Raw genomic sequence first — 7,578 nt, 5'->3', positions numbered from 1 at the left:
TACCAGAGCTACCCCAATTGGTTTCCAAGCTGGTAAATATTACAGAAGCAGATTGCACCATCTTCCTTACCTGGAGCGGCTGGTGGGTATGAACCACCAGCCTTCTGGTTAGCAGTGAAATGCCTTACACACTATGCCACCAGAGCTCCTTAGTAGAGACTTAGCTGAGTTTCTAGGCCAGAACTGATATTTCATTTGATTTTATTCCATTCCACTCTGTGGTATTTTACTCAATTCAATTAATATAATTCCACTATAAAAGTATTTATTAAGTGTGTGCTCTGTGTTCCAAGTCCTATGTCCAGAGATGGTAACACAGACATGAAAGATAATGCTTACACCTCCAAGAGCTTTCAATCAAGGACAGAAATCAATAAACAGTTATAGCTGAAGACATCGTTAATTTATTCATTCATTCTTTCACTTCTTGAATAGGTTTTATCATTATTTTTATTTATTTATATACTTATTTTAGAAATTAAAAGCAAAGAGGTTTATTATAGGAGAAAACAATATGTGAATTGGGAAACACAGGGTTGAGAGACTTTCAACACCATGTTCCACCTGTCAGAGGCCACACAGGGCTTAAATATAAGAATATCAGGAACTAAGTGTAAGAAGTGTTCCAAGCTAAAGTAAGTTCTTCCGATTAGCTATTTTCAGTTAAATCATTAAGGATATGTCCAGGTGGATTTTTCAGTTCTTTCTGTAAGCACTTTTCTGCATACCAGTCAACCTACTTTCAACTACATTCTTCCTAAAGGCAAGCTCCCCGTCCCTGGGCTTGTCTGGACTTGTCTAAGAATTGCCACTTTGTTGGTTTCATGGTCAGCAAGCACTGGGGAAGTAACATGAAGAACTCAAATGAATTCTGAACTTATGTCAAGACTGAAAATGGAGTTCGGGCTCCAGTTGTAGACTGCAGTCTTCTATAAACCAAATGCTTTTAGATTGTAGGCTCTTATACAACTTCCATGTCAAGTGTTAAATGATTTTTTTCTCCTGAACTGTAGGTGCATTTATCCAACTGCCTACTGAACATCTTCACTTGAATGTCTAATCTCAAACTTAACATTTCCAAAACAAAACTCCTGGTTATTCTGTTTCTAGAATAGCTCAGTAAGGTTCTACTAGACAAACCCCTGCAGATGACAACTATAAACTCTGAAAAAGTTTATAGTTTTTACTCTGAAAAATAACTCTGAAACTCTGAAAACTCTGGAAAAAAAAATTGAAAACTAGCTATATGAAGGCACTGAAGATTAAATAAAAGAGGACAGTTTTTGGTGAAGAGTCAAAACTTAGGGAAAAAAGAATGCATGGGATGAGTGTTCATTTCTCATGGCTTTTAGCCTGAAAGGAGATCACAGTAGGGATCACACAGGCGGATAAAACTATGGTAGAAAATGTAATCCTTCTGGCCTGAAGAACCAGAAAATAGAGTTTGAGGCAACTACAGCCACTGGAAAATGAGGAGAGGAGATACAGGGAGAAAGCCACCCTAAGTGATAAAGCCACACGTTTTGAGTATAAAGTCTGCCTAAATCATTGGCCAATTCATGAAGCATGTATGCATGAGGCAGACTCAACCAGCCCAAATAAAAATAAAAGAATTGAACTGACATTTGACCTGTGGCCCAAGTGATACTTCACACTTTTATCAAACCCATGTAATTGCCTGCTGGGAAAAAAAAGAAAAAAAAAAAAAACATTTTTTGGAACTGTATAACAAAACCCAGAGTGTCCACAATTTAATAATTACAATATCCAGAACACAATTAGAAATTACTCAACATATAAAGAAAATGGAAAATGTTACCCACTCTTAGGAGAAAAGACAACTAACAGAGACTAATTCCAAGATGACCCAGATATTGAAATTAGCAGATCATGATTTTTAAAGTAACTGTTCAATTATGCTTCATGAGGCAAGGGGTTATATGTTTGTGACAAATGAAAAGAAAGGAAACTGAAGCAGAAAAATAAAATCTATTTTAAAAAACTAAATGGAGATTCTAGAACTGCAAAATATAATATTTTAAATAAAATATTTATTGGGTAGGCTTAACAGCAGAATGGAAATAAAATAGGAAAGAGTCAATAACCTGGAAGTTACATAGTAGAAAGTATCTAAGCTGAGAAACAAAAAGGAAAAAGATTGGGGGAAGAAGAAAGAGCCTTGGAGGCCGAAATAACATTATCAAAATGTCTAACATATATATATGTGATTGGACTCCTGGACAGAAATGAGAGATTATGGTACAGAAAAAAAAAAACATATATCTATTTGAAGAAATAGTGGCTAAACATTCCTCAAATTTAATGAAAGACATTCATTTACAGATTCAGTAAGCTCAGTAAACCCTAAGCAGAAAAAAAAAAAAAAAAAGAAAGAACGAAAAACAAAACTTCCTTTTGACACATCATAGGCAAACTGCTAAGAATCAAAGATACAGAAAAAAATCTTGAAAGTGGCCAGAGAAAAAAGATACATTACATACAAGGGGGGAAATTCAAATCATCACTGACTTATCAGAAACACTATCTGGAAATGTCCTAATTTCACCATCAAATTTGAGGGACAATTTTGCTGGGTACATAATTCTTGTCTGGAAATTTTTCTCTTTCAGGGTTTTATATATACCATCTGTTCTGGTTACCTAGTGCCACTCTGACAGGAAATATACCACAAATGGGATGGCCTTAACAAACAGGAGTTTATTCTCTTACAGTTTAGAGACTTTAAGTCCAAGCTCAAAATGCCAGGCTCTAGGGGCTTGGTGAAAGACCCTCAGCCTTGGGCTTCAGCTCTGCCTCCAGCTCCCCACCCACTGAAGCTAGAGGCTTTTCTTCACTCAGATAGCTGCTGGCTGCTGAGGCTGCCAAGCTCAAGGTTGGCAAGTAACAAGGCACAGTCCAAATATTACCAAATCACATGGCAGGCCATTAATTCAAGTCCATTGTAAGTCCCAAGGTTGGCAGAGAGTGGCAGGCTGCTGAACAACGACATGGCTACTTGCAGGGTCCAAGCATGCCATATGCTGGAGACCATTCCCATTCTTCCGATATATACGGGAAGCAGACCACATACCCAAAGCAGCTACTCAGCTGCTTGTGGTAGATCCCACCATGGAGGTGATTGCCAGTCTCATCATGGGGAATAACTATCACCAGCTGCCCAGCCACTCAACCAGGCTCAGCCAAGTTGACACACAAACATAACTACCATCCGATCCCATTGTCTTCTTGCCTGCATGGTTTCTGCTGAGAAATCTGAGCTTAGACTTATTGGTTGCCCCTTGTAGGTAACTTTTCATTTTTCCCCTGCTGCTCTCATGATTTTTTTTGTCTTTGGTTTTGGTGAGTTTATGATGATATGTCTGGGTGGTTTTCTTTTGGGGTCTATGCTGTTTGGGGTTCATTGGACTTCCTGAATAGATATATTTTCATCTTTCATCATACAAGGAAAATTCTCTTCCAACAAATCTTCAACAATTTTCTCTGGTTTTATTTGTCTTTTCCTGTTCTAGAATTCCAATTACATGTAGGTTATTCCTTTTGATGATATCCCACACGAACCTTAGACTTTCTTCTGATTGATCTTTTTTCTGATTGATCTCTTTCCACAGAAGTGTTCAGGTATTTGTCTTCAAGCTCACTAATTCTGTCTTCCATTCATTCAATTCTACTCCTTTGCCCATTCAATGTCTTATCTATTTCTGAACATTTAGTATTAATCTTCTGGATTTCTGTGTGTAGATTTTGTATCCTTTCTAATTTTTCATTTATTTTGTCATTTTGTTCTTGCATTGTCTTTCAAAATTTTTGTAGTTGTCTCTGTGTCTTCCTCAATTTTGTCAGTGTTTTCCTTGATCTGTCTCTCAATTCATTGAAGATACCTAAATATAATTCTTTTGAATTCCTTATCAGGGAGTTCCAATGCTGCGTCTTCCTCAGGGATGTGTTTTGGGTCTGTATCCTGGTCCCTTGTTTCTCCTGCTTTATCTTACTTTTTTGTGTGGACTGTGTTGCTCTGTTGTCTCCAAGGAATTGTGAAGTTTTTGTGTTTATATTTAATTGGTGATTGTATGTTGGAGTGACTTGCCCACAATTTTTGTTTTCTTTCTTTTCTTTGTATGTTATCTACACAAGCAAGGTACTGTGTTGTGCTCGTCTATTTACTAGTTGACAGCACTTATACACTAACCATCTATCTCCTTTCCTATTGTCAGCCTCTTGTATGTCCCTGCCAACCTTGGCAAACAAAGCGTATTCTTAGGTCCTGTTTTCATTCAGGTTTTTCCACTAGTTGGTACCTAATCCACTTCTGTATAGTTCCTTTCAAAGCTCAGGGCTCCAAGATTATCTTCTGTATCTCTGTCAATTGGTTTTTCTTTTCTTTGTTGAAGAGGGTCTGTGTCACTTGTCTGCCTATTCCTCCATCTTACCAGAAGTCTCTGGTTTTATTATTATTATTATTATTATTCCCATGTTTTGACACTGCCCTAGGCACTGGACTGGGATGTGTCCTTGAATGAAATACTAATGATGTCTTGGAGGACAGGGGAGGGAGACAGCTGGAAGAAGAGATGAGGGCAGGCTGTTCATTGCAACTGAGCCTTGAAGATGTGAGCAGGTAGAGTGGAAGAGAGGGCATGCTCAATGATTCCCACAACAGGAATCTCAGCTAGCAAATGGGGCTGACCAGGTAAATTTGGGTGAGGCAACAGCCCATACAGAGGTTTAAATGCCAGCAAAACCTCTGTCCTACCTGGGGAGATAACAGAGTCTGAGCAGGGCCATGGCTGCAGTGTGGAGGAAGATGGAGCAGGGAAACAAAAAGTTCAGAGGAGACTGAGAGATGTCATGGTGGGGACATGTCTTGAGTAGGTCTGAAGGCTACAGAAACTGGTTGAATAAGAGGGTAAAGAGAGGAAGGATCTAGACCATTAATTCAAAGTCTGAGGGTACAACAGGAAGATAAAGAGAGGAGTCTTCCAGTTTCTTATATCCCCTCTTTTCTCCAGGAAGCTTCCTTGTTGCCCCTCTGACTTTCCCACACCACCTCATCTTGGCCTCCTTTATGAGGATCTAGGCCACAGTTTGTACCATTTAATGATGAGGACTGAGAATATGAACCACCTCCCCCTGCAATCCCCAGGACAGTGACCTTCTCTTTGTGGAACAGTCACTATTATATAACGAGTGAAAAAAAAAAAAAAGATTCATTTTTCACTCCTGTTGGTTTTTTGGTTTTGGTATTCATTTTATTAAACTGTGCCGCTTTTAGCACTGGCCATTTCCTAACAGAGGATTTCAAGCCTCTTTTTAACAGTGATTTCTAAAATCAGGCCTATTCTTTGCACTCTGAACATTCATTCACTCATTCAGCACATGTCACTGAGCTCCTACATGTGCAGGTAAGAGTTATTACAAAGAAGTTACCCTTACACCACAGCTGAGATGTCATGGAAAGAAAGAGAAGATTCTGTCAAAACCTTAAATTCCCCATAAGAATATCTAGCCTAGTCCTTCTAAACCATATTCTATGAGAGAATTAAACCTTAATGCTCTAAAGTATTCATTAAATATAATGTATTAACTTTTCTCTTCTGCATCGAAGATAGTCTAGCTTGTACCACATTCAAGATTATGAAACTGGTCACTCAAATCTTTTTCTATGAAGTTTAATTATCTCACAGAACCCAGTAGAAAAAAAGAGGCACTCACTCTTGTACCTCCACCCTTTTCTCACAGAACCCAGTAGAAAAAAAGAGGCACTCACTCTTGTATCTCCACCCTTTTCTCATGCTCCTCCCTTTGCCTAGAATGGCCTTTCCTCTGGAGAATACCTACTTATTCTCAAATCCCAGATCAAATGCCCCATCATTTCCAAAACTTTTCTCTTCCCCCACTCATCCCATTGTTGTTAATAAAGTGAAGAACCCATTCTAAGCACACAACTCCTAATTTCCCTGTGGCGAGTATCAGCACAGAACAGGAAAAAAACGTGAGTTTATCTTACTCAGATTGGTAAGTGCTGAGAGAGCTCAACAAGGTGACATGTTGCTGAGAGTACACATAGGAGTTAGGAGCTAGGCCAGAACAAGTGGTAGGATTTGTCAAAAGTCAGAGAATTATGTTACAAAGCTTGGGGATAGAGGCATGTGTGACATTTAAGTAGAGGACTAGGGGCCAGGACCTATAAAAGAGGGCTCAGTGACCAATGCCTGCCCAGCTCAGAACCAGGCCTGAGGCCATTTCCTCTTGGATGTCCCTCCCTGGCACAAGAACTGCATTGGGAAGCAGTTTGCTATGAACGAGATGAAGGTGGCTGTGGCCCTGATCCTGCTCTGCTTTGAACTGTCACCAGACCCCACCAAGGTTCCCATTCCTGTTCCCAAACTTGTGTTGAAGTCCAGCAATGGGATCCACCTGTACCTGAAGAAGCTCCTTTAACACTGGTACGGACCCTTGTACCATCTATTTCCCTTAGACAGCCTCCTACCTTTCACTCTGTCTTTCTATCCCCTTATTCCCACCCTCTGTGTGTCTGCTCATTCTCCTGCTTCCTATCTTCCACCTTCCTGACATCCTGCCTCCTCTCCACCTGGCTGTCTGCCTTCCTTTTTGCCAACCTTTCTCTGGATTCCCTCCATGTTTGTCTGTCTACTTTTCTCCACCTCCATCTCTGACACTCCACCTAACTCTTAATCATCTGCCTGACCTCTAGCCTCTCTACCCATCTACCTGTCTTGTCCCACTTGCCTAACCCTATATGGGTTTCCTGTTGCTGGTATAAGAAATTACTAAAAGCATAACAGCTAAAACAGCACAAATTTATTATCTTACAGTTCTGGAAGTCAGAAGCCTGGAATAGATTCCACAAGATGAAAAACAAATTCACTTTCCATACAGCAGTTCACATACACTTTGTCTCATGACATTGACTGCAATTTCCCACAATGCAACATCTCCCCTGCCACTTCCTCCCCATAGTTACCTCTTCCCTGTGTCCTTCCCTCCCATGCACTCCTGCCCCCTGAGCTGTCTCCCTGTGCATACACAGCCCTTCTATTCTCCCATGATTGATCTCTCCAAGGAGGTATATCTACCTAAAGTAAATGTTAAGCTCATATACCTGTCTTTTGTTTGGCTGGAAGCCATGGGATTGGGTTAAGTTGCAGACCTGAAGGGCAGTTAGGGGCTATAGTCTCAGGGATTCCACTAGGCTCCATCAGATCAGTAAACCTGGTCCAACTTTTGTTTTTATGATTTTTGAGTTTTGTTCCATATTGTTCTCATACTCTATCAGGGATCTCTTACCAGTGTTTAACAGTCAGACTGCCATTGGGTCTGACACACCTGAATCTCACCTCTCTACACAATTTATCATTTACACAACCCATCATTTACACAACCCTCTGCTTCTTTCCCCACTCACCAACCCTGCCCAGGTAGAATAAACTACACAGAGCTTCAAGTAGTGTCTGTTCTTCTTGAGATGAAGGAGGAAGGCAGAGAAGAGATGGAGTGAGGAAAGACAGGGTGAGAAGTCCTTTCTGAGAAAGGAAGAAA

At 40.1% G+C, this 7,578-nt stretch overlaps 1 pseudogene; it reads left to right on the top strand.

Moving 5' to 3' along the window:
- Positions 1-6,459, top strand: part of LOC103201933 — a 23,662-nt pseudogene extending 17,203 nt beyond the window's left edge.
- The last annotated feature ends 1,119 nt before the right edge of the window (positions 6,460-7,578 follow it).

The sequence above is a fragment of the Orycteropus afer genome, unplaced genomic scaffold, assembly GCF_000298275.1.
Source record: "Orycteropus afer afer isolate SDZICR_OR568_19922 unplaced genomic scaffold, OryAfe1.0 scaffold00169, whole genome shotgun sequence".
Lineage (NCBI taxonomy): Eukaryota > Metazoa > Chordata > Mammalia > Tubulidentata > Orycteropodidae > Orycteropus > Orycteropus afer.
Note: the sequence above shows the minus strand (reverse complement) of the source record. Positions and strands in the feature narration are given on the sequence as shown.